General features: G+C 44.8%; 1 protein-coding gene across 2 annotated transcripts in view; it reads right to left on the reverse strand.

Annotated features, from left to right (window-relative positions):
- PCDH19 (protocadherin 19) overlaps nt 1-27,706 on the reverse strand; it is a 138,037-nt gene that overhangs the window by 62,523 nt on the left and 47,808 nt on the right. The window lies entirely within an intron of this gene.

Raw genomic sequence — 27,706 nt, forward strand, 5'->3', positions numbered from 1 at the left:
AAATAACCATCAGGCCAAGTTAATCGATTGGGTTGCCTTGGGCTACAACACAACACTGGCTTGCTGCCCACAGCTGCAATTGTTTGATATCCCAGCCGTACAAGGTACAACAGTCTGCCCATATAGATATTAAGCATCGCGTTTCCTACAGTATAACCTGCACCGGAGCCTCACGTTTGATCTCCTACACTGATGAGCTTGCCGGAAATCGATCACAAGGGACCACGAAGGACGGTCAATTTTGCCACCATTTGTTTCCGAATGTATCGCTATAAATTCTTACATTAAGCTGATGGAACGCGTCACTGTGACTCAGAGATAAATTGTCATCGGTATATAATGAGCCTGTCCCGTTAAGAGCAGATATTACATAAATAGTGAATGTTTGGATTTTTTTTTAATACTGAAAAGGTTGAAATTGCAGAATTCTGAAATATTAAATTGTAAGAATGCCGGAGTAGCACTGTAATAATACATTCAGATTATATATTATATATGATTGATGAGGTGTACGCCAAAAATACACTAATGTTACTTAGGGAACTCGGGTGAAAAATTACATTTTTGCTACATTAGATTATGGAAATACCTTTACATTCGTCTTCATTTGGTCTCTATATGTAGATTTGCCCCAAATTTGCTTCAATGTGCAAAATGTTCCACCTACATTATCTGACATTTTGTCATTTGACATATGTTTAGAAATTACCAGGTTTTGCTCCTGTAACTATTAAAGATATATGGTGTATGTGTGTGTGTGTGTGTGTGGGGGGGGGGGAGATCAAGCATCGCATTCTGCATGCTTTAAGTGACTCACAAACGATGGCTCTTGAGGCGAGAGCAGTCCTTCGCACTGATAGGACTACCAGGGTTGTTACCTAGAGACCTATCTGCGCAGGTGTCTGGTGATGCATGCTCCATGGTGGGGGTGGGGGGTGGACTTCAGAAAAATGCATATCCGGAGGCTTGGGCGTAATTTATTGCATCCCGCCACCAGTATGTCTTATACCTGAAGGGTCAGGCACTGTGGACTTTCTTTGGTTCTATTTAAAACAAACACAAGAGATCAATTTTACAAGTCAAACTCTACTTGTAGCCGCCTCCAAGACACCCCGCATGGTTGAGTGTGTCTAGAATTTACCGTTATTGGGCTTTCTGCCCTGTTTTGAGAATCAGAAGCCGTCTGCCCATAAGTGGCCACCACAATATGCTACTAAATTGGCACCAAATGGTGGAAACTGAAAGAACAATGAACTCCCAAAGATATGTAAAGCGTTAGACACACGCAATCAGAAAGTGGACCGTTACATCCAGTGGTGCAAAGAATTTGTGTGTGAATGTGCGTGTGTCTGGGGGGGGGGGCTTACAAATTACACTGGCCTGGGGTTCTTGAGATGCCCCTGCTGGGCCTGTGCCTGCTGTCCACTCTCTCACGAGTATGCCTATACTAAAGGCTGGCGCCATCTTCCCAGTGATATCTTCGGGAAGATGGTGCACACACCTTAATAGCAAAGACTCTGGCTCCATGACTATTTGCTCTCTAGTACATATGCGTTATCTTTGAACAATAAGGAGGGACCTGCTTCCGCCAAGAGAGGCAGGAAGCGAATGCCCTCCCTCTCTCCCCCCTGCGGTACAATGGTGCCCCCTGTGAAGGCTTTACATCCCCGAAATTAAAATATTTTTACATTCCTTTATTTTTAGGGGCTGTGGACACACACCTTTTGTTTGGTCACCCACCATTTATTACTAGGGCCATACGCGGCTCTCTACACCCCTGGTTAGATCAACCGTTCCCTGGCCAATCATGAGGGGGCATCACAATGCCCTGTCTCGAGGCTCGAAATTACAGCAATGTGGTCATCCCATCTAAAAGGCTACACTGCGGGGGGGGGGGGGGGGTATTTTGGTTGATTCGCTGCCTTGCAAGTCCACCAAACCCCGTCCGGTGAATGCTGCCCCCCCCCCATGCGCGTGCGTGCTGCACGGGTTTGCCCGCTCTGGCTGCTGATGGATGTTTAACATAAATGATTGGCGAAGGTGCCTCTCTGGTCACTTAGATATGCGTGCACCCTCGGGAGGAAGTGGGCGGGCAGCTGCCTACCCCCCACCACCACCATCCATGTCACCGGGCGATTTATATAGGAATGCCCATGAAACGATGGGCGTTCCCATGGGGTGAACCCCTTGGCCCGCTGCCGCACGTCCCACATCTGCAATCCTGGGTGCGTGTGCCCGGCGAGCACCCTGTTTGCCTTGGCCGCACGCAACCTGCGTCTGAACACAAAACATCGCTCCCCCACCCTTGATAAGGTTGTGCGTCTACAAGGCCGATGCTGATGGGTCCCCCCCCCCCACTTCCTTCATCCCACGGTGCACCTGGCAAAACAGATACACCAGAAGTAGTGATTATTTATGTATTTTGCACGTGTAACTTTCTCAAAAATGAATTTTACCTTTGCTGTCCTTAATCCCAGGGTGAGAACATGCAGCCTTGCAAATGTCTTATGTTGCTTGTCTCATCTCTTCCAAAATAAGCATACAGTAATATATATCTAGTGTAAGCATATATCCAGAGCAAGCATACACCTATCCGCTGCTCCCATGTATCAGGGATAGCTGCTGTCACCAAAAGCTATTTTTTTTAACAGTGTGTCTGAAATGAGAATCGCCCAAGTTATTTATTTCCTCCAAATAATTTTATTTATAGCGTCTCATTTTTGAGAGAAAAAAAAGTACAGTAAATATTTCACAGAGCCGCCGTCCATCTACAGAGGAGAGATGAGACTTTCAATCCGCAAGACATCTTTAATTTACCCGACCGTCTCTCTCTCTCCTTCTGTTCATCCTATAGATATAAAATTAATTTATCAAATGAATGCTTTATTCAAAAAATCAGCGGCAGACAAGAACGACGTGTTTTCCGCAGCTGCTACCACTTACAAGAAATAATAATAATATATGAAATTATCGTCCTTACGGTTCGTAAAAAAAAAAAAAAAAAGGCAGCGAAAGGTGAGGCCTCAACAGGTCTAGTGGCGCTGTAATCAGACGCTGTAGGCTGGATTCAGACACAAACCGCAGCCTGAGATAGGCTGATTAATCTGAAATCAAAGTGTAAGCCGCTTCTGGGGAGGATGCTGTTGTAGCCAGATAATAAAGCAGGAGGAAGGCTGGTGACGAGTGACCTTTTCTGAAATACAATATCTAATTTACCGAGCAGCAGCCTCCTAGTGAGAAACATGTTATCCTGTTAAAGCCAGGGGAGTTGGGATAACTCTGTACGCGGCACAGTTCCAACTTCCCTGCAGTAATTAGTGCCATGCGGCTGCACAGAATTCTGCAGTATGGGGAGTCTGGCGTGTCCCCCTCCTCCCCCCCCCCCCCCCCATAGTGCCCAAGGGCCTTATAGAGGGCCTCATTCAGATGTGGTCGCAATGGCGCCGCAGTAAAAGTGTTTTCAATGACAGAACTGCAGGCAACACAAGGAAACTAAGGGCCTGATTCACTACCGATCGCTAAGCAGCGATCGTTAATCCCGCCCATCGCCCCACAGCCAGTGCCACCCGCATCCCCTCGGTAACACACAAGAACACATCCTCTCATATTTGGCCGAAGGGGAGAGAAATAATTTGCCGGCCACCAACCATCGAATCATTTTTCTCCCCTTCAGAAATAAAAGTCAGTCTAATCGGTCCTGAGCGGCGGAAGCGTGAGGCACATTGGCGCCCTGTTATGGCTGCCACCAAATCCTGTGGATCATTGGCTAGTTCACTCGATGACCGCATATCATACTTGCCTACATTTGAAAACTAGTTTCAGGGAGATTATAGTTGGTAGTAGAATTTTGCACAGTGCCCCATTGAGGGGGCGTGTCATGCTCCACCCAAAGGGCGTGTCCAGTTCCATATATGGAGAGATTGTGAAAAGAGATTGTGAACGTGGCACCTAGAAGCGTGGGTGTGCACTGCTACATCTGAGAGGAATCTTATACAATGTCTTATATCCAAATGTAGATGAGCCCAAAGCAGTTAGTAAGAGATACTATACTTGGTAATGTGCTGGGAAATGGCGCTGATGATTCAATGTAAATGTATATATTTCTCATTCCTTTTATCCCAAAAATGTAACAGTGTAATGTGGGCTAGGTGACATGAGGGAGATTGCTAGACTAATGAGGGAGAGAGGGAGATTGCTGCTATGTCAGGGAGTCTCCTGCAGAATGCAGGAGGGGAGATAACTATGATATAACAGTGTAATGTGGTGCTAGGTGACATGAGGGAGATTGCTGGACTAATGAGGGAGAGAGGGAGATTGCTGCTATGTCAGGGAGTCTCCTGCAGAATGCAGGAGGGGAGGTAACTATGATGTAACAGTGTAATGTGGGATAGGTGACATGAGGGAGATTGCTAGACTAATGAGGGAGAGAGGGAGATTGCTGCTATGTCAGGGAGTCTCCTGCAGAATGCAGGAGGGGAGGTAACTATGATGTAACAGTGTAATGTGGGATAGGTGACATGAGGGAGATTGCTAGACTAATGAGGGAGAGAGGGAGATTGCTGCTATGTCAGGGAGTCTCCTGCAGAATGCAGGAGGGGAGGTAACTATGATATAACAGTTTAATGTGGGCTAGGTGACATGAGGGAGATTGCTAGACTAATGAGGGAGAGAGGGAGATTGCCGTTATTTCTGGGAGTATCCTGTAGAATGCAGGAGGGTAGGCAGCCATGCCGCATATCTGTATTTCAGATCAGTCAATGGGGGAAATGTATCAATTATTGGAGAGAGATAAAGTGCCGGCCAATCTGCTCATGATGCTTTTCAAACACAGACTGTGACACGACTGATAGAAGCTGATTGGTTTGTAATATCTCTCTCTTCACTTTTTCTCTATCCAATCTTTGAGACCCCCCCCCCCCCCCCCCCCCCAATGTCTGTTTTGGGTTCTTTAAACCTTAGCAGAGTTTTGGATGTGCATGTTGCATAGTGGACACATTCTACGAGAAGCTTCTAGAGAAGATGCACTTCGCCTACGCTGACACGGTCTGCTGCTCTAAACCTCTTAACACAATGGCCGAAGAATTAATGATGGAGGTATTCTATTCCAAAAGAGAATTCTATTCATTGTTCAGGTTCTCCCACCTAACACGAGACTTAAGACGCTGGCTGGAACTTTTGTTTGACAATTACACACCCTCCCATTCAGTCCTGAAATGTCCTTTTCCTTTTAACAACAGAGAATAACATTGTGTGCTACACAACGCCAGCACAAACTCTGCAAAATATCGCTCTCCTTGTTTTTCTGCTAGAAATGCTAATGAAGATACAATCTATTAATACATCAAGGTCTAACGCATTGAGATGATAATGTCCTGATTTGACTACGATGATGATGTCCTGATTTGACTATAAACCTTCTGAATTTCTTTATATTTGATTCATGTGCGTAAGTCAAATAAAGAATCAAGCAACCGAACACAACCAAGCTGCACTGCAGTTGGGGCAGAGGCAACAGTTAGATTTTGATTTCTATGGGCATATTTTTTTGTCTGTGCAGGGTAAATACTGGCTGCTTTTGCATGAAGCCCACAATTAAGGGACAGCTTTATTTTTACATTACAATTCAGATCTCAATGAGATTGCTATGCAGTGTAATCTATGTCACCACGGTGGAATTATGGAAACCTCATCTCCCACACATGAACGTGTTCAGATATACAGAAACAAGTTCTTGGCTTAAAATAACAAACCTGCTTGTGCTGTATCCAACTTTTACAGAGAAAGAAACTACAAATGAATCCTGGTAAAGAAAAGACAGGAATATATACTGTTTTTTTTTTTAATTACGGTACTTCTTTTAATAGTCTTGTTCAAAGCACATTATCGCACACTGCGCATTTTATCACCAGGCTCCACGAGTTGTTTCTCGTTTTAAATTCATTAAATTATAGATAAGTTTCTAAATATAAAAAGTAGAAAAAAACAACAACGTATTAGTTGGGGACATATTTTTTATCTGATTACAATGGTGGTGTGTATGATCTAGATAACTAAGGGTTTGGTCTCTCTGAAGGGGGAAATGTATCGAGGCTCACAGAGAGATAAAGTAAAAACAAATATCTAATAATTACCAAAAAGACCTGTCTACACACTATACGATATTCTCAATGACCGGTATTTTTAGTGTTTTCATTTGAAATCCCAGGCAAATGGAATTGCGTATACACACTAAACCATACCTCCCAACTGCTCTGCATACCACTGGAACGTCCCGGTTTTTGGGGATGTTACCACGTCCCTCCCGGGGCTGGCAGTGTCCCATGGTGGGGGGAGGGGGGGCTGTAATAGTTGCGCATGTGCACAGCATCTATTCCCACAGCAGAGAGACTGGGGGCTGGCCAAGCCCCCAGAGCATCAAAAATGTGGCGTGGTCTCGCGTGAATGACACCATTATAGACTACACTTCCTTGCCGGTAAGCCATGCCCACTGCTTTTAGGGCACGCGGCTGTCCCTCCTTCATGGTGAAAAAAGTTGGGAGGTTTGCTAAATGATATCTGTAACAATATACAACCTGACGCGGCTTTATCGCCCGTGCCAATCTGTGGGTGAATTGTGAAAATAGAGCAATCTATTCTGTCGCACATCTATACACAATTCACTCAGCATCTATTAATTTCCCCAGTCTGTACAGATGTGATAAACTCCGACCCCTCACCAGCTCTGCGTCAGAGACAAGCCGATGAAGGCTGGCGCCGACATCACAGATCCTACCTTAAAATGCCTGGACACTCCCAAAAACGCCCGTTTATCACTCCCAAATGCTGACTTGCTGTCCGTCACCCTCCGACCACTTTATGTTTACAATACGTACGCTTTTTCTGTCGCTGTTTGCCCTTGCACATGTGCAATGCATTCGTTATACAGTCATTCGATAATCGCTCGGCCTGTAAATTCACTTATCGGAGATCAACTCTGAATCAGGCCCATAGTCAGGGTTTGAACTGAATGCGCAAACAACAGGGAGGGTTGGTCGCTGACAACTCGCATTGTAAACGATATAGTGCGCACACATTGGAAGATACGCACGATAATATCGACAACGGTATTGTGCACATCGTTAAAAATCTTTATTTTGCATCTATTCAGCAAACGTGACCTTATAAATCCCACAAAATGAGAATGGGACTGTAAGGATTTCATGTAAAACCGCAGAGAAGAAAAAAAAATGAAAGGCTTTCTACGGTGGAATTGGCCCAATTGACGAATACAGACATTTACATAGTGAAACGTGTTCAGGGATAAATCTCTGCAACCTCAGCCTGTCCCTGGAAATCAGGAACAGTTAGAAACTGTGCAAACGTGGCTCGGGGAGTGTAAGGGGGGGGGGGGGGGGGGGGGGGGGGTCCACTTCTGCTGCCACCTGCTTTTCATGGTGGATTCCATCTGAGATCTGGAAACCAGGACAGTTTAAATGGAAACAGCTCTAAGCTATTGTGCAGTGAAATGTCTTCTAATACAGAGCACATACAGTGAAAGCAAGCAGCAGTAATGGAGACAAACCAGTCTACAATAATGCAATGGCAAGGAGCTGCAATATAAGGGTAAAACATATACAGTATACAGTATATATATACCCACTGGAAGCATATGTTTCAGTTGTCACTTGTATAATAAAGGATTTCCCATATACTATACCCATTCTGTGAATGCTTAAGCTAAGGTATCACTCATATGTTTAACGATATATCGCTCACTGTGTAAGAAAATTCTCCAGTTACACTGAAAAACATGGGACCATTGATTTGGTGGCGTAGCTAGGTGGCGCTGTTGCTATTACTGTGTGCACCGTTTCCCTTATCACCTAGGATGTTAGGGGTCATTTAATCACTATAGAGAAAGGTGCTGATGTACGATAACCGGTGGCAACCAATCACCCATTCATTTAGATGGTCTAGATTAAAGTGTGTCAATGAAAACCAATGTGTGTAGCAACATTTTGTACTGTAAAATATATTTACTCCCCGGATTTCTATAGCTTTGTTATAATTACTAAGAACTCATCTGAGGAGTAATCTGAAAAAGATGCCGCTGATAACTGGAGTGCATTAATTATATATTGCACAGCGAGAATTCATTTTGTGCCCCCCCCCCCCCCTTTCTTTTGCATTTAAGACTGTAAATGTCCCCATGGATTATTCTGTAGAAAAGCCGCTATCTGTCCAATCTACAGTATGGCGTAATTGCAGTCTGTGGTGAGATGTGGGGTCACTGCCCTACTCCGCAGACCTCTCCCCAAAGTGTCATTTTACTGTATATTATTCAGGAAGGAAGCTGGGAATGATACAACAGGGGCTGGATAGTCAGGAGCAGGGAGCAGTCACTTGGTTCCTTCACAATTAAATAAGATATATCAAGAAAATGTTTCAAGATCATCTTAAGGTTCATTGTAACCGCTAACGATATATCATATATATATATAACGACAGTGGTCGAAGTGGGGCGGTATACGGGGGTATGGCATACCCCCACTTTAATCTGAAGATAAAAAAAAAAAGTTTTTTTTCCCCCTCAGGATGCTCTCTGATCACTCAGCAGCACATATTGTGCTTTTGTAATACCCCTGTACAACGGGGCAGTCTGGCAGGGGACGTTGATGGACAGGGGGGTGTCCGAAGGTGCGCACTATATTCACTCTTTACTTTTCCATACCCCCACTTCAAAATTTCCATACCCCCACTTCAAAATTTCCACTTCGACCACTGTATAACGATATATATATATATATATATATATATATATATATATATATATATATATATATATATATAACGATATAACGATATATCGTAACTATAATAATCAAATGAAGTTTCGCTATTCCAATATTAAGGATCATTTTACTGCAGTACAGACGGCAGAGATTGTGTAATGGTTAGCATTAGCGCTGAGGTCATGGGTTTGATTCCTACGGTGTGGGGTTTTTTATGTTCTCCCGGTGCTTATGTGGGTTTCCTCCGGGTGCTCCAGTTTTCTCCCACACTTAAAAAGACAAAAATACTGGTAGGTTTATTGGCTTCAAACAAAAAATGAACCTGTGCCTGTGTGTGTGTGGACAGACTAGATTGGCCAAGTGTTTTTTATCCGCTGTCAAATTCTATGGGGTCAATCCAAGTAGCCAGGATAATCACGTGGGGTGCAATTTTACGGCAGCCCCAAATTGATGCAAAAATGCTTGTTTTTTTGCGAGGCATTCAAGATCGGTTGTCGTTGCTGGCATTAAAACGCAGTGGCAATGGCACACGGCACCATTCTGCAAATTCAATGCGGACCACAAAACCGGCCTCACAAAAATGTCCCCGGCCTTTTAGGATACAGACCCTGGATGTCCTACTAGACCTCTAGCATCTGTCAGGGGAATGCAGTTGGTCAAGTGCTACGCGGAGGTGCAGATTCTGGGAGCGATGGTGCGCTCTTTGCATTAACTCCCTGGCAACAAACGAGTATGTAACCCCCTGAGAATGAGCAAGAATCCCTTGGCAATGAGCATGTAACCCCTGGCAACAAGCACAAAACTCCTGGCAATGAGCACACAATCCCCGGCAATGAGCATGTAGGTAAGAAAAATTATAATTTATGAATGGGGGGGGGGGGGGTCTGAGGGACACTCCTGTATTAGGGCGGCTGGAACCCTTAATCAGGCCATGAATAAACCTATATTAAGGTTTGCTATTACCACATTAAGGATCACTGTAACCACATTCAGCTTCATTATACTAATATTAAGGTTCGCTATAATTAAACCATAAAGTTTTGCGTTTATTAATCGAAGTCCTTGGAATGACGGTGCTTCCCAGTTCCTCCATATGTTCTCCGCAGCCCCCCCGCGGGGGTGACACGGTGACATGTTTCTCAGTAGCAGATCCCAGCGCTGTGCAGCCCTTCTATAAACATGCCACAGGCGTCGCGACTGCTTTCATTAAGATGGAAATGGCATCCTGTGACGGCAGCGCGCCGAGACGCCTAAAGGGCTTCTCTTATCATTTTATTTGGCTGGGTTGTTCCTATTGCGGAGTGACACCCAGGGGCATCTCATTCCTACACTCCACCAAGTGTTTACTAACAAGGTGATCGCTAAAATCACTCTATCAGCCACCTCCGCAAACAGGCGCCGTGTATAATACAGGCATAATGATGTGTTCTGTCGCCACACTAGTACGGGGGGTTATAGTATGTTTCAGGACTATTATTTATTAACAGTTTCTTATATAGCGCACACATATTCTACCACATGCACACGCACACACAGACATTCTAGGGTTAAATATGTTGGGAGCCAATTAACCTAGCAGTATATTTTTGGATTGTGGGAGGAAACCGGAGTACCCTGAGGAAACCCACCCAATCACATGGAGAATATACAAACTCTGCACAGTTAGGGCCATGGTGGGAATAGAACCCATGACCTCAGCGCTGTGAGGCGGTAATGCTAACCATTACTCCAGGCATGACCAAACTGTGGCCCTCCATCTGCCTTGCCATAGTTTTAGCATTCCATAATTGCCAAACTGCAGCACGGCATGATGGGACTTGTAGTTTCGCAACAGCTGGAGGGCCATAGTTTGGACATACCTGCATTACATCATCCATGTTGCCCTAGGACTATGGTGTCTTTTTACTGAGACTTGGAAAGATATAAAGTGGTCAGAGACAAAGCACCAGCCAATCAAACCCCTGACAGTTGGGGCTGGTTGGCTGGTATTTTATCTGGCTGGTATTTTATCTGCTTGCTAAGCAATGAACGACCGCTGCTTAGTGAACGAACCTGAATCAGGCCCAGAGTGCAGACAATGGAGGCTTACCCAATACTCACACAAGGAGCATGCAGCCTATCATTCACTGGGAACTCTGGGCACCAATTAGGAAAGTCGTTAGTTTCCAGTGGCTGCATTCCTAACAGACCCTTTCTCATGCAAATTGTATCATCCTCAAACCTGGTGCAGCCCCCACTATCGCTGCCTGGTGGGGAAAGGGAACCTTCCTTTTAACCCATGTGCTGCCACCGCCTCTGCTGCACCCAAAGATGAAGCTTAGAAAACAAGTCCTGCAAGCCACGAAGCAGTCGTTACAATGGCGGAAGCCTTGATCTATTGAATCCATCCGTATGCTTGTTTGAACATGAACGCTCAGGTATCTAAAGGCTGCAGAATAGTCTGTAGATTATCCTGAATTTAAAATACTTCAAAAATAAATAAAAAAAATCTTTGTCGCAAGCAGCCTGAAAAACACTTTGTACGTGTGATTTTTTTTTTTTTTTTCTTAATTTACATTTTTTTTTCCTCCAGTTTCCAGGCTTTGCATTGAATCGTGTCAGTCTATTTAAAATACTTTCAATTAGTCGGAGAAAAGTGCATGCTTCCCGGGCTGCGTGAGTTCCGCTTCAATGCCGTGTAACGGCGAGAGAAAAAAAGAGAGAAACAGGTGTTAACGTCTGAAAACGGCGCCTTGCGCAATTCATCTTCAGCTGTGGTTTGACACCAACTGTAAGGGTCACTGCTGTCAAATTGTACGTCTAATTGAATAGAGCGTGTGCCAATTTGGGTGTAAGTGGTACGGTAATGTCAGCCAGCCAGAGACGAAGGTAACAATGGGAATCTTGAAATGATTGCCACCGCCATTGTGTCAGAGCCCCGCAGAACGCCACAAAAATACTGTATAAAATAGATCAATTTAGGAATATGTACAGTGAGTTCAGTGGTAGTCATATTGTCTGGGAACAATTATATCTATTAATAAACCCTAAAGTTCTCCGGCGGCTGGAATAATGAGAGAACTCGGAAAATCTCGCTAAAAAACTTTTTCTATCAACGTGCCGGTGGATGTGGAATGTTCTAGAAGTTTGTATTAAGCACGAAACAGCCAGTCTCTACTGCAGGAGATGATTACCGAGGGTCATTCCCGGTAACAGCCGCAAAACGACCCTATGTTTTAGTACCATTTTATCAAGTGCCTTCTTTAAAATGATTGGTTGCCATGGGCAACTTCTCCACTTGCTTTTTTCGCTACTCTTTTCACTGCTTCAAGAATATACCCCAAAGTCCCTGTCTGATCACTTCAATAGGGTGGTAGCAGGGAGGGGGCACTTCCAGAGCCATTACACAGCTTTAGAGTGTCAGGAATTGGGGGATCGCCACTGAGACTGCCTATCACAAAATGAGGGATATCTATGTTGTATTTAATGCCAGTGGTGGCTGTGGAACTTCTAAGATGCCACACACCGGCCTTGGGTGCTTCTCTTTCATGTTAAGGCTGGGGGTCCTTCACATCCACATACAGTAGGTCGGTATTCAATTGTTTTTCTCCAACATTTCAGCTCACTATCCCCAGGGGTGGTGAGCTGAAATGTGCGAATGCATGGCTAACCCTGACCATAATTAGGGCGATATGCGCAAAAAAATAGATCAATTGAATATTGCCCTAAGATCTCCTGTCCTTTTAGATGGGACATTGGGCATGATGTAACAATTGAATACCATAGAGTTAACCTTCAAATTGGTCGGTTTGTGTAAGATCCAGTCTTAGCCAATCAAAACCATCCAGAAGAAGGTGTTCATTAACTTTATCTTACACTGCACCTTTCAAAACCCTTGCAGTTCTTCTTTCCTGCCTGGGGTGTCGCTCTCTGCTCTGCTGCTTCTGGCACAGTTCAGTCTGTATTTCCGCTAAAATACAGATCTGACTGTGCTAGAATGAGCACCGTTACCTCGGCTGTAACGCGCTATTATAATTTTTCCGCTTGTTCGTACATAACTTGTTGAGATCAATAGTATGTTAATGTGTATATAATTCAGTGCCAAGAGCAGCATTTGGCTGGCGTTCATCAGAGGGGGCCAGGGTCTAAGACATTCTATCTTTTATTCATGTGAAATAAAAATTAGAGAGTGCTAAACCTTGACACCTTTTGATACATCAAGTCCCAAGAGCTCTCTATTCCAAGTGGCAAATTGCCACTTATAATGGGACTGTAATTTATAAAAGAAAAAAACAAAACACAAATATATCACCGTACACAGAGCCCACGTATCCGGGAGCCGGCACCGGCTGAGATTTAGCATTTACGGACTTATGACTAAAGTGTCATTGGGAATTAACCCCCGGACCCTTGCTCGATGCCTTTTACGTACTTATTGCTGCGATCATTCATTAGACACTTTTAAGTTTCTGGCAGATTTTTTAATTCTCCTGCGACATCTGCTAAACAATAAACTCCAGTAATCAACGCTACAAAGCCTGATGGAAACAGGAATCGTTCTTGTGATATCATTGAGGCACGAGGCAATGTATAAAAAAAGTTTCAATACAGTATACGGTATGGGTTGTTAGGTAGACATGACCCATTAAATAGGTCGACATGGCTAAGGTCGACAGCGTTGGAAGGTCTAGACAAACATTAGGTCGACAATGGCAAGGATGAGAGTCAACAAAATCGACATGAGTTTTTCGCGTTTTTTTGTCCCGAATGTCAACATAGTCTACATGGACACCGCCAAAGTGTCCCGCGTCCTCTCGCATGCTTCGGCACTATTCTATTCTACCTCCACACTCTACTGGATGGTAGGGCATGACGTACGGCCTGTCGGCACTACTGGGCTCAAAAGAAGTGAAAAACCCCATGTCGACCATTTGACTGTTCACCTTGCCAATGTCAACCTAATGCTGGTGTCAACCTTCCAACCCTGTCAACTAGCCATTTTTTCCTCTTTTGCCTGCGTCAACCTAAGCCATGTCGACTTTCAGTGGTCGACGCAATGCATGTCCATATAATATGGGTCAACCTAATGAACGTTTACTCCAGTAAATGCAAGCTCTTGTGACCAGGGCCCTGTTTATTTCTGTGGGAGATACAGTATTAAGTCTGTATCCGACCTGTCTGGTGACCCATGTGCCATGTCATTCTATTGTATGTCCCGCCCACTAGGCACAGCGCTGCCCAATCATAGGGTGCATTAATAATAAAATATTATTTGCTATTTGGCGACATTTGGTATTCTACGCATGCCGTAGTCTAAGGCCCGATGGAGGAGAGGAGGAGCAGCGACGTGGGCATTTTCAGGGCGTCGATACAGCGTTGTTGTGGCACCATCAGCATAATGCAGGAGTGTCCGGACCATTTGTGGGGCTGGCACGGTAGTTGCGCCATGTCATGCGCAGAGGCTGCGACCCAAAACATGCCCCCCCCCCGCCTGCACCTGCCTTCGCAGCTAGACTGTGCAGACAAGGCGGGGCTACCGGTAGAATGTTTGCGCTTCGCTATTCAGCGGATTGCTCGCATAATAGTGATGGATACATTTTGCAATTGGGGATCCGGCATGCGGGGTATCCTTGCCCCTCCCCCTCCCGTATGCTAGCCCCGGGAGTTGTAGTTTTGTGATTACTCTCAAAACTACAACTCATACTGAATCAGCCCCAATATCGTCAGATCTGTCTTGCATTCCACATCCAAACGCTGAGTGACTAATGTGAGCGATGGTACACGTATTGTACTAACTCTGTGGGTGGTGCTGAAAATAACTGAGTGATTGTATGCGGATATTATAACGAGCGCATGTCCCCGTCTTCCTCGGAAAGCTGAGATATGAGAACTGTAGATGGCTTCATTGCTGCCTTCAGACCAGAAAATACCGGTGCTGAATCATCCCAATTAGTCTTCTCTGAAACCCACACACTGTGCTAAATATCTCTATCTTGTGTACCTACAGTGTGAGGAGTATCCGCACCAAGGGGGTTATTCTAGTTCACTCTTTCTGACAAATTCCTTCTTAGATGGACAAAACCATGTGCACTGCAGGTGGGGCAGATGTAACATGTGCAGAGATAATTAGATTTGGGTGGGGTTTTACTTCAAAGTGAGATCTATATTGCAGTGTAAAAATAAAGCAGTCAGTATTTACCCTGCACAGAAACAAATAACTCACCCAAATCTAATTCTCTCTGCACATTTTACATCTGTCCCCCTGCAGTGCACCTGGTTTTGTCCATCTAAGAAGGATTTTGTCAAAAAGAGTGAACTAGAATAAGGCCCAATATTCGGGCAAATGGTTGATGGTTTGAGACCGTACACAGGGCTGTATATTAGGCAGCTGCCTAAGGTGTAAGCATCTGGGGGGTGCCAATGACATCATATGCAGCCTGTCACAAAATTAAGGATGAGGTTTTGCCTAGTCCTGACTTCGCCAACTCCTAAAACGATGTTGTACTATACAGTAGGTGTAGAAGGCAGCAGTATATTGCATTAGTGCGGTTACGTGACTCAGTGATACGCTTATTTCTGAGGACAATAATGAGCATTGTAAACTTGCGGACACAAAAAGAAAACACATAAAGCACTATTCATTTTCTTTCTCACAAAAGACGATGCCGGTTACCAGCTGCGACGCCTGTTTGTTAGTTTTTTTCTGCAAAATGATCAAATAATTTTGGTTCGCGGCTTGTGGTGTAACAACGAAAAAAGTAGAAAGTCCCTGTATGCAATTATGCACAGGAATGGAAGTATGATTATTTTTTGCAAAAATATAATAAAACACTGTAGATCGGATGTATCTTACAAAGGGCGGCGTTCTCTGGGACTCTAGAGAAATGTCATTGGGATCGTCGTTTTCAGTATAGGAGAAAGCTACATTTAATGAGATTCTACTGTATGTGGAATATCATTTTTGGTGCCTTCAAACGTTGCTTGCCAGGGTCAGCTCTGCCATTAGCCTAGGGGCAGGCATGTCCAAACTATGGCCCTCCAGCCGTTGTGAAACTACAAGTCCCATCATGCCCTGCCACAATTTTGCTATTAGGGAATGCTAAAACTAGGGCAAAGCATGCTGGGATGTTTAGTTTCAGCTGGAGGGCCACAGTTTGGACATGCCAGGACTAGGGGCTCCAGAATCTGGGGGCACCCCTGAGTCTATCACACAATTAATAATGACTCTGAGTGAGGCATCCTTGTTGAACTTACGGGCCGATTCAGGATTGCACACGGAGCACCGTATTCGGTTTGCGGGTCTGCGTGTAGGCGGTAATGCGCATGTGCACCCCCCCCCCCATCGCTGTGAGCGCCTACGGTGATATTTTCAATTGTCGGGGCGCTCGCATAGTGATTGACAGGCATTAATTACATTAGAGTAAATTTTTGCCAGGAGCCAATTAACCTACCAGTGTATTTGTTGGGGTGTGGCAGGAAACTGGAGCACCTGGAGGAAACCCACGCAAGCATGGGGAGAATATACAAACTCCACACTGTTAGGAACAAGGTGGGATTTGAACCCAAGAACCCATGAATGCTAACCATTACACTGTCCATGCTGCCTAGATGTGTCCTTATACACCTAGCATCTATGGGGTCATTTCACGGCTGAAAATTTGCAGGCCGTCCAATTATCGATAGACTGCACAGGTGTATGCTTTTTCTTTTTTTGCTGCCACACGCAAGGTGATTGGCAGAAGGCCGGCGTTAGGGGGTGGTTACCGATCATTTTCTGAGAGTGTCAGGGACAACGCTGGCGTGCCCAGGTGATTGAGGGGAAGTGGTGTGACAACAGCTACGGCCACGTTCCAATCGCAGTCACCGAGTAAGCCCTGGGCTACGCACAGACTGCACACACTGGGAACCCCCTCCCCAACAGCCCTTCTTATGCTGGGTACACACCAAAACGATTTGGGCACAATCCCATCAATCTGGATCCAATTCAGACCGATTAGATGCAGATTGGATCCAGATTGGGTCAAAATCGTTTAGTTCGATCCAAATTGGTTCCGATTCCGATCCTACCTGCTGCAGGTAGGATCTGTACAAGATCCATTCATCTGAATACAGATGGGATCAGATTGGGATCGGATCGTATGCAAATCATAAGCAAATTGGATCACACGATTTGCATACAATTTGCATCCAATCCAAAACGTTTTGGTGTGTAAACTGTATGGTCCAGTCTACAGTATCTCCTTCCTGAATGAGAGTATTTCTTACAAGATGTGACGTACATGAGGAAGGCTAAGAATAAATATACAGTACCAATGTGGCATGTCAGGGGTGGGCTATACGATAAGATGCCTTCGGCGTTTTTGCTCAGATAGCCCTTGTTGGCTCTTTGCTATGAAAGTACCACCATCAATCATACAGGAATCTCCCATGAAAACAAAGTTCCCTTTGTCTTGGACCAGCTCTGCTCCCTATCACAGACACAAACCCACATCATGGGCGTGATTGAGCCCCACAATGGAGCAGACCCAGATGTAAACCTCACACACTCACACCTGGTCCAACCATTGAGTTTGCAGCTTCGGCCAGCGACTGAAGTCATTCAAACTCCATTCTACGCTTGTTTCCTGTGGAGAACTTATGTTAATGGTTTGCCCGCCCCCTACTAAAGACTCCATTTAGTTTCCCAGTACTGACAATGGTCCCCACATTCCCGCGGAACCGGCCATACTAACCAAGCTGTTTGCGCAGCTGGTCGACTTCTGTTTTCCCTGATGGAACTTTGTGTGGTTCCCATTCTTCAGGATTTAACTTTGTAGAAGCTGTAGATAGTAAACAGTGTTTTGTCTAGAGGTCTGGTAATATACAACGCTTCGAAGGAGCCCTGCTTCGCCTGGGGCTTTATAGGAACAAATATTAAAGTTTAACCACATCATATGGCACAAAGTAATGTATTCTTCTGCAAAATTCATGTTCCTGTGGATTTTGGCTTATCACGCTACACTGGAACATTTTGTCTCGGTAATATATGGTTTGCATCAACATAAATATGTGATCGTCATTTTTGTAGGGTTTTTTTAAGCAGTATTTGATATGGAATGAATTGGTAATGGGGTATTAATGATATAATGGACCTGACGCGTTTTGGGGGCTGCACCCTCCGACGTAGATAATAGATAATTCGTATAAATAGGCATCAAGTAGCTATTTTGGTTACATGTAAATCAGCAGCCCTGTACGAGCATACACACTGGCCAATTTTAGAGATATATTGGTAACAATATTGGTACAGTGCATAACAATATATTGTCCAGTGTGGACCCAGCATCATGGGCAGATTTATCAACAAGTGATATTTTTGTTATGATAAGTGCTGCTCCTGCCAATCAGCTCCTGTAATTTTTCAAACAAGTGACAGCAGCTGATAGGCTGGAGCATCTGTTATCATTCATAATGGGTCATAAGGGTATCACACGTTGATAAATCTGCCCCCTATATTTCCTATCACATGGATATATAATGGACAGTACGGACGGTGGAATGGTTACATTACTGCCTCACAGCACTGAGGTCATGGGTTCTATTCCCACCATGTGTTATGTATACAGTGCAGTACGGATGGTGTAATGGTTACATTACTGCCTCACAGCACTGAGGTCATGGGTTCTATCCCCACCATGTGTTATATATACGGGGCAGTATGGATGGTGTAATGGTTAGCATTACTGCCTCACAGCACTGAGGTCATGGGTTCTATTCCCACCATGTGTTATATATACGGGGCAGTACGGATGGTGTAATGGTTACATTACTGCCTCACAGCGCTGAGGTCATGGGTTCTATCCCCACCATGTGTTATATATACAGGGCAGTACGGATGGTGTAATGGTTAGCATTACTGCCTCACAGCGCTGAGGTCATGGGTTCTATCCACACCATGTGTTATATATACAGGGCAGTACGGACGGTGTAATGGTTACATTACTGCCTCACAGCACTGAGGTCATGGGTTCCATCCCCACCATGTGTTATGTATACAGTGCAGTACGGATGGTGTAATGGTTACATTACTGCCTCACAGCACTGAGGTCATGGGTTCTATCCCCACCATGTGTTATATATACAGGGCAGTACGGTTGGTGTAATGGTTAGCATTACTGCCACACAGCACTGAGGTCATGGGTTCGATTCCCACCATGGCTCTAACTGTGTGGAGTTTGTATATTCTCCCCGCAATCCAAAAATATACTGCTAGGTTAATTGGCTCCCAACAAAAAAATTTAACCCTAGAATGTCTGTGTGTGTGTGTGTACAGGTGGTAGGGAATATAGATTGTAAGCTCCACCGGGGCAGGGACTGATGTGAATGTTCAACTATACACTGTACAGCGCTGCAGAATATGTGTGCGCTATATAAGAAACTGTTAATAAATATTAACACTTGAGTTCATTTTTGTCAGAAGTCAATTAAGCTACTGTATCAGCATTAGTATGGGAGGAAGAAACCCACACTAGCTTGCAAAAGACAGTACAAACTCCACACATATATCCCCTGTTGGACTTGAGTTCATGACCTTAGTCCTGTGGAGCAGTAATGCTAACCAGGGCCGGTGGGCTGCCATTGGGGGTGGGGGTGAGGGCGGTAGTCTCTCTGGATTGGTGGCCATGGAGGAAGCACAAGCCATTTGCAGCTTGCTGACCAGTAGCCAATCAGAGACTACACAAAGGGGCCCCTGTCTTTTTCATTGGTCCTGGGCCCGCAATTTACGATGGCAGCCCCGATGTCAACCAAAGCAGCAGTTATTTTGTGGCCCCAGTCTGAAAACGCCTCATGCTTCAATGATGTCACTACTCCCTGATTAATTGATGTATAGTAGCAGAACCATTCGCAGAACCAATGCCATGTGCAATTACTAAGCTCCCAGCAAATCACGCCATGATGCATTGTGGAGACCTCTCCGATCACGCACCGCGGACACAGAGCGCAGACTGAGGCCGCAGCGTGAGCGGGATACGGTCATTTGGTCTACAGCATGATGGTCGACAGTCAAAAAGTCGACATGGGGTTTTTCACTGTTTTTTGAGCTGACATATTCCGTCAGGCGGTATTTCAGGCAGAACTTTGGGAGGCAATGGAGTCATCTGCTGCCAGGCTCCTAGTCCCAAGGGGGCACCTCTCCTCCCCATCAAGTTTGAATCGGTTAATTGAAATCAGTTGATATTGCTAATGTGGCTGACTCCCCCTTCTAACATCATTTTTGCAAGTATCACACCCTGTGTTAGATCCCTTGACCTTACTGGAGACAGACACCTTACTGATTGAGCTATTTGGGGGGCACCAATACTTATCTTGCCTCCGGGCAGCTTGGATGAACTTACACCACTGTGCCCTACCATCCACTAGGGCAGTGTTTTTCAACCACCGTGCCGTGGCACACTAGTGTGCCTTGAGCTGTTCTCAAGTGTGCTTCCAGATCTAGAGATGCCCAAACTAGTTTACAGCCAGCACCAGTTCAAGTGTTATTTTCTGGTCTCTTCTTTTCATTTAAATAACCAATGTATTTTATTTGTGTTACTTGTGGGGACCATGTGATTGTTTTTTATATGAGGGGCAATAGGTTTGGTTTTTCCTGTGGGGGCCAATGTGTTTTGCCCTGTGGGGATCTCATGGCGTGCCTTGGCAATTTTAAAATCTTATTTAGTGTGCCGTAAGGTAAAAAGGTTGAAAATCACTGCACTAGGGCGTGGATAAAATAGTGTGCCGAGCGCAGTGAGCGATGCTAGGGGAAGCGGTGCACTTGAAACTGTGTCCATGTCGACTGTGTTGACATTCAGGTAAAAAAACAGTGATAAATGTCAACCTTTTGACTGTCGACCTAGACATTGTCGAACTAATGACCTGTCGAACTAACGACCTGTCGAACTAACGACCTGTCGACCTAGAACCATGTCAACCTTTTCTCATGTCGACCTAATGGTGTCGAGCTAATGACTGTCGGCCATCATGCTGTAGCCCAAATGATCCCAACCCGCGTGAGCGCTGCACTTGAACATGACCTTATGCATGTTTAATACATCTTTCTAATCTCTACCTTTCCCAATTTACTTTAACCGCGGCCTAAGCATATTAGCACAAACAGGATGTCAAATATAGGACAGCAGCGAAATAATCCCCAAAGACGGGGCGCGATGCTCGTTCTGCGCCTGGAATATTCTACAATAACAAATAATTGATTCGCTGTTCTGCTCGGCTACAAATAATGGAATTTCCAGGCTGAGCCTGAAACAATTGGCGGAGATTCTGCTTAAAATGTAACTAATCCTAGAAGCAATTAGTTTATGGCTGGTCCCAGAGAATCGTTAGCAAACAGCGTTTCTGAGGCCGCGATATCGGCGATAAATAATGAACCTGGATGTTTATGGAGCGGCAGGAATCGGGGGAAGGCTGTCAGTCTGTCTCAGAGGGATCAGCCTGGGACATGGCATAAATCGGGACCACTTAACCTTTGTCATTCATAAGGAGAGACCTATGTCAGCAGCAATGAGAGGCATCTGAGCGTGTCATAAAGCGGATTCTGCAGCATGGACTCTGTTATAGACTTCCTGCACAGTGGGGGCACTCAGCCATGAAACGCCTCTTCTGTCTTTCAAACAAAAATGAACAGTGACAATTAACATTGTATAGAGAACATGGTTTGAATACTTTCAGGGAATGTATCGTCCGCTCTGGTTAGATTTTCAATTAAGTATAGCAGCTCCACATCACGGGCCTAATTCAGAGATGTTCGCTGGCAGCCTAGCGAACAGGTCAGAGCCCCCCCCCCCCAGCATACGAGGGGATGTGTACGAGAACTCCTCCGTTTGAATGTAACCGAAGTGGACAGAAATCTTTTCATCGTCGCCGACTATCACATGATTCTCTCCCCTTCGGAAATAAAAGTCGGTGAAAACTGACTTTTATTTCGGCCGGGGATGGCCGAAAAGGGGGCGGGCCCTGACGTCATAATACTAACAGTTGAAAGGCCGACAGCAAAATACCGACACGGTCATAATGCCAAACATGTTAAAATTCCGACACGGTTGTAATGTCAACATGGACACTTGTAGTCGTATACCACGTCTCTGGGCAGGGCTGGCTGCGCTCAGCACTGTATTATATTCTTATAATACTGTACTAACGTTTATAACATTGGGGTTTATTCTAGTTCATTCTTTCTGCCAAAATCCTTCTTAGATGGACAAAACCATGTGCACTGCAGGGGGGCAGATGTAACATGTGCAGAGAGAATTAGATTTGGGTGAGTTATTTTGTTTCTGTGCAGGGAAAATACTGACTGCATGATTTTACACTTCAATATAGATCTCACTTTGAAGAAAAACCCCACCCAAATCTAATTCTCTCTGCACAAGTTACATCTGCCCCACCTGCAGTGCACATGGTTTTGTCCATCTAAGAAGGATTTTGTCAGAAAGAATGGACTAGAATAACCCCCATTGTTTTATTTATGCCTTCCAGTCTGATTACATTGTGCAAACTGAGATGGGAGTACCCACCTTGCTCAGAAAACAGACATAAAGTAAAACAGCATTATGGGCCCCCACGGGCAAAGCAGTGAATTATGGAACCAACTGTACAACCTCCCCCCGGCATTCAGTACCTCCACTGGAGCAGGAGTACCGGGTGGAGGAAGGATGTTGGCCAACGATGGACAGGGCTAATGGGATTGCTGTAAGCAACAATTTTTTTTTGCACTGCCATAGGCTGCTCTGAGGACCCTACGCTTGTGGGGCCCCAGGGCAGTAGCCCGCCCAGCCCAGTGGGGTAGATGGCCCTGGTGAAAAATGTTTAAAAAAAATGGTGTTAAACAAAAAATGAACTAAGTGAGAACAATGTTTTTCCATTCTATACAACCATGAAGGAACTTTGGTAATGACTTCTTTGCTGGAGGCATGCCAGGGGTGGCTTCACTGTGTCGAGGCCCTAGCGAGATCCACGCTGTACCCTCTAGGATAACTCCAGATCTAAATTATCCATATCAAAGTTTTTCATTCTTTTCTTTTTTTCCCCTCATTATTACCCTCAGTCTCCCAGCACAGCAAAGTAGGCCAGCAAGCCTAACATATGTGGCCGAGATTAAGTAAACTTCATTCCAGCCCCAAGTGGGTTTGTAATGTCATTTGTGTGAAACAGCTGTACGTTCCTCTATTGAATATATGATCCAGGGCTTCAGGAATCTGCATCAAATGTACAGATGTGGGATGCTTGACGCGCCGTCCCTAACTGGGTCAGACAGTACATAAAATTCTATTCGGTTATTTATCATATGGAAAGTAAGAGAGAGACGTTTAAGGAAACAGACGGGAGAAGCAATGCGTGCTGCATGCAGCTTGTTTTATTTTTTATTTTTTTATTTTATTTTTTTCCTAGATAATTAGACCCAATAAAACTGAAATGCTCCCAGTGTTTGATCATTTGGATGACATTACTTTATTCAGCCGTGTATAACAAAGCCACATCTCAGAACAGCGCAGTGAAAGGAGAATCTGGGGAAAGCGACACATCTGCACCCGGTTTTTCTTTAGATTTACTGTCGGGGAAATGTTTTACAAACAGAATATTTATTCCTGACCTTTTTCAAGTACTAATTTCAAATTTAATGAGGCGCAGGGAGCATTTCACACAAGCAAAAGCCTAACATAAACCTCCTTGTAATTACTACATATATATATATAAAAAAAATGAGGATAATAGAAGTGGGATCAGTCAGGAACACGCAACAAAAAAGGTTCCATTTTCTTATGGCGTAAAAGGCTCTGCGGCCGGCACAACATGCGGCTTAAATCTCAGCGTTACTGGGTTCTCCATAATGAACAGAAACATAGACAAGATTAAAAATCGGACTAATCCCCTTCAAATTGTGACTTCACTCTCAAATTAATAATTTTCCTGATTTGATAGATGGAAGATGGATGCATAAAAGAATAAGTTCTGTATATCAACACGGATTAGATTAAAAAGCATGAAAGTAAATTAGACAAATACTCATCTGCTGCCTGTAATGGAATGGGGAGGGTGGGGGTCCTGATACCAATGGGATTAACTCCTGCACTGCCAAAGAGGAGTGGGAGGGGTCAAATGAAACTAGCAAAAGCGATATTTGGATGCAATGTGATCTGAGGTTTAGTGAATTCTGTATACTGTACATGATAAAGGCCCCATGCACTTGTGGGAAGTATCACATGTAATTTCCCAGCAAGTGACCCAGCCGCTGGGTATATCGTATGCGGTCCTTTTGCATATGATATATATCTATAGTACAGGCCATACGATTTCCTGCTCTGATCCAATGTGCAGCGGACCGTGCAGCGGATCGGATTCGAAGGTAAAACACATGCGATTCTTCAGCTTTCATCCAGTTTATCAATGCGTCGAAATTGGATGAAATCGTCCAAAATCGCACTAGTCTATGTCACCTTTAGTTCGATTAAATATATAAACTCTGCCGGTCGGTTAATTCAAGTGAGTCATGGTGGAAAACATCGCTCAGATGCTTAAGATAATAGGGTGGTGAAGCTGCCAAAGGAGATAAGACAAGATATAGGTGGCGAAGGAAGGATGAATATTATACCCCTTTTACAACGCCGCAAAAACACAGGGTTTTCCCTTGTGGACCCGGGTCAGTGGCGTTGTGAAAGGGGTTAACCCATGTGCCTTTATAAAGGACTTCTACGCAAGTTCTGACCAGGGTAGAACACAGGCAGAACCTGGGTAGAGGGCAGTGTAAACGGGTACACCGGGTCATCCATTCTGGCTCCTGTTTATATCAATGGGGGAAGCCCAACCTCCGGAAATTCCGGTTCCGACCTGGCTTGGATCCGTGTTCCAAATGCTGGGTCGGATCTGGATTTAGGTATAAAAGGGGTATTACTAACATTGCACTTTACAATTGGAAACAATAATAAGACAAGACTGGGCAACAGCAGATGGACAGAGAGGTAGGAGGGCCCTGCTTGTAGCATTATGCTCAATAGGAGCCTATAGTGACCAGCTGTTATCTCCCGGGAAGTTTGTTAGAACATAACCGTTCTAGTACAAACCTCCAGCTCCCAGCACAGCTGCTGAATACAGAGTTTTTGCATGCCGGGGTACCTGACGTTATCACAGACAAAGTACAAACGACAGAATGTTTAGTATAGGAGTGGCTGGTACAACTGTATCTCGCAGCAAATGTACAAATAAGTTTTGTTACCTTTTGTTCACAGTTTCTAAAATGCAAAACAAACTATCTGAGAAAACAATCTGAGCAATTACCTGTATTCAGGGCCGCCACTATTAATGTTGGGGTGCGGGACTGACCTTCAGCCCGGGCCCCTAGCGGCACCCCCCCTCGCGTGCCGGCACCCTGCCTCCCCCCCTCACGCGCCGGCACCCTGCCTCCCCCCCAATTACTATTACTTACCAGCGGTGGTGGCGGCGCAGCATCTTCTCCTCGGGGCTCGGAGCACTAACTGCACAGTGCAGCCTGCAGAGCGCCGAGACCCTCTGTATCCTAGGCTCGGCGCTCTGCAGGCTGCACTGTGTATTGTGCGCACCTGGCCGCCGGCACCGGGTGGGGGGATTTGTGCAGGTGCAGGGGGCAGGATGGGGGGGGGGCGGAGTGGTGGTGGTGCCGTGCCACTGTGGGCAGCTGCCCGCGCCCCTCCAGAGGCCAGGGCCCAGGACAGCTGTACCCCTGGCACCCCCCTGTCGGCGGCCCTGCCTGAATTATTGTCGACGGGTATGGAATGGAACATAGGGACGTCAATTCTAGGTTGATAGTTGATAGGTAAACACCAAAAAGGGTTGACATGCACAAGTTCGACACTGGTCGACGTAAGCTAAATGTCAACACGGAAATGGTCTTTTTTTTAGTGTTAGTGTCATCACCTGGGCACATGGACCCCCAAATGAGGTGAAGTACTGCCAGTGACCACTAGAGGCCACTCGAGGGACCAAATTAGTCCTTTGTGTGCAAAAAGATGCCATAACAGAAAACTAAAGCACTTTTTGCAGGGACACTGATCTGTTTCAAACTTAGGGAAAGAGGGAGCTGTGAAGACAGGGATTGGAGGCAGGAGCAGATAGGGACAGGGCATGGGGTGGAGAGATTGTGAGCTAATAACTGTCACCGCTCAAAGTGAAAGAAAAAACTGTCACAGTTCAAAGTGAAAGTGCATTGCAGAAGCCGTCGTTTTGGCAGGCTTGCAACTAATGTAAGCAAAAGCTTTGAAAGCTAGTCTGCTACCTTCTGTGTTTGTGCATGTGTGAGAAAGAGATGTAGTTTCACTCACTGCCAGCAGATGTCAGTGTTACGGAGACTCACAGACACTAGACATATATATATATATATATATATATATATATAAAATACATGCATAAATAAACATATTACAGTACCTCATTCACATGCACGTGTGCTTATTCCCTGTATACAAACCATGGAATATCCTTCCTTTTACATATAATTATTACGTAGCACGTTACATACAGCACTTGTGACAATAGTAAATTCATATACACGCAGTTTCTTCTGCTTTGCTCCCATCTACAACTCTCAGCTCTGTATCTGATTGATCTTCAACCTATGACCCCTTGTTAAATGCTGTTTGAACAGAGAAATGATTTACATAATTGTTGCGCCGGCGCCATGCACTACAGATGAACCGATGAATAGCTGCTTCAGACATACGCGGCCAATTCCGAGAGCTGCTCTTTACAAGCTGTGAGTGAGGATTATTCCATACAATTATCCATAAGGACACCTTTGCCCAATCTGTTACTTGTGTTTCAGAATGAATAAAAAGAATGAAAAAAAAAATTGATGCACAATTTGGAAGCGAGCCCTTAACCGGATTAGTGAATGTGACATATACTAAGGGGCCATTATTTATAAGGACAATTGTTAATGATAGGATGTGTGAAATTCTAGAACAATTGTGTCCATCGACCTTTTAGGGATATCCGCTTGAAGCCGACCTACAGTAGACACTGTCAACCCTATGATCCACACACAGAGATAACGGTGGAATTTTTTTACCCCATGAAAAAGAAAAAAAAAAGTGGATGAACATGATAAAAAAAATGAAATATTCGACTCATTATAATTAGTTCACAATGGGAGAAATAAATCTGATTATTGCTATATACCCAGTCAATGCTTTCAAAGTACAAGGCAGCATGTCTCATACATGTCTTCATATTGATGGACATTCTGCAGATACCCCAGGTTGAGCTTTAATAAATTTGCTCCTGAGTGATCAGTGCTTGGAATCATTGATTTTTAAAAGCCTTTCCCAGCAATACATCTGGGATACGTTTGTCAGTACACAAAAGTCATGCAACGGTTATGTAGGCACCTCATTGGACAACCGCCTAGGCTGAACGGATGAACATCCAATCAGGACTGGCTCTTCCATTAGGCAGCTGCCTAGGGCCTCTATAATCTGGGAGGTGTCCTTAAGTCTATCACAAAATTAAGGATGACTCCTAATTAACCTAATGCAGATGGCTGTTGTTGACCCCCTAAGACGCCACCTCGGCACGTCAACCAATGCTTCTCGAAAGTTGGTATTGGTGTGTGGATTTTGGTGGGAGCACTAAGCCTAAAATTGGCCATCGGTGCCAAAAAAACCTTACACAAGTAGTCATCATTTCCATATATGTTGAGAAGACCTGATCCAATGATGACCTCTTAGCTCCTGATACCACCAATAGAAAGACATAAGGCTGATCCAAGACATATACAAGCTTGGGGAAGCCATCATTCTGTGGGAACTGTTTCTCGGAAGATATTTAAGAGAAAGTGTTATACGCCGCTGCTTTGACGCCATTGATTTCCTTTCCGATTTGGTCATAAAAGCTCCTGGGTGCAGCGTTGTGTAAACCGGAGATTCCATCGTGCTCCTGTTGAAGCCGTCCAG

Source organism: Crinia signifera, chromosome 9 (assembly GCF_055691185.1).
Source record: "Crinia signifera chromosome 9, ASM5569118v1, whole genome shotgun sequence".
Classification (NCBI taxonomy): domain Eukaryota; kingdom Metazoa; phylum Chordata; class Amphibia; order Anura; family Myobatrachidae; genus Crinia; species Crinia signifera.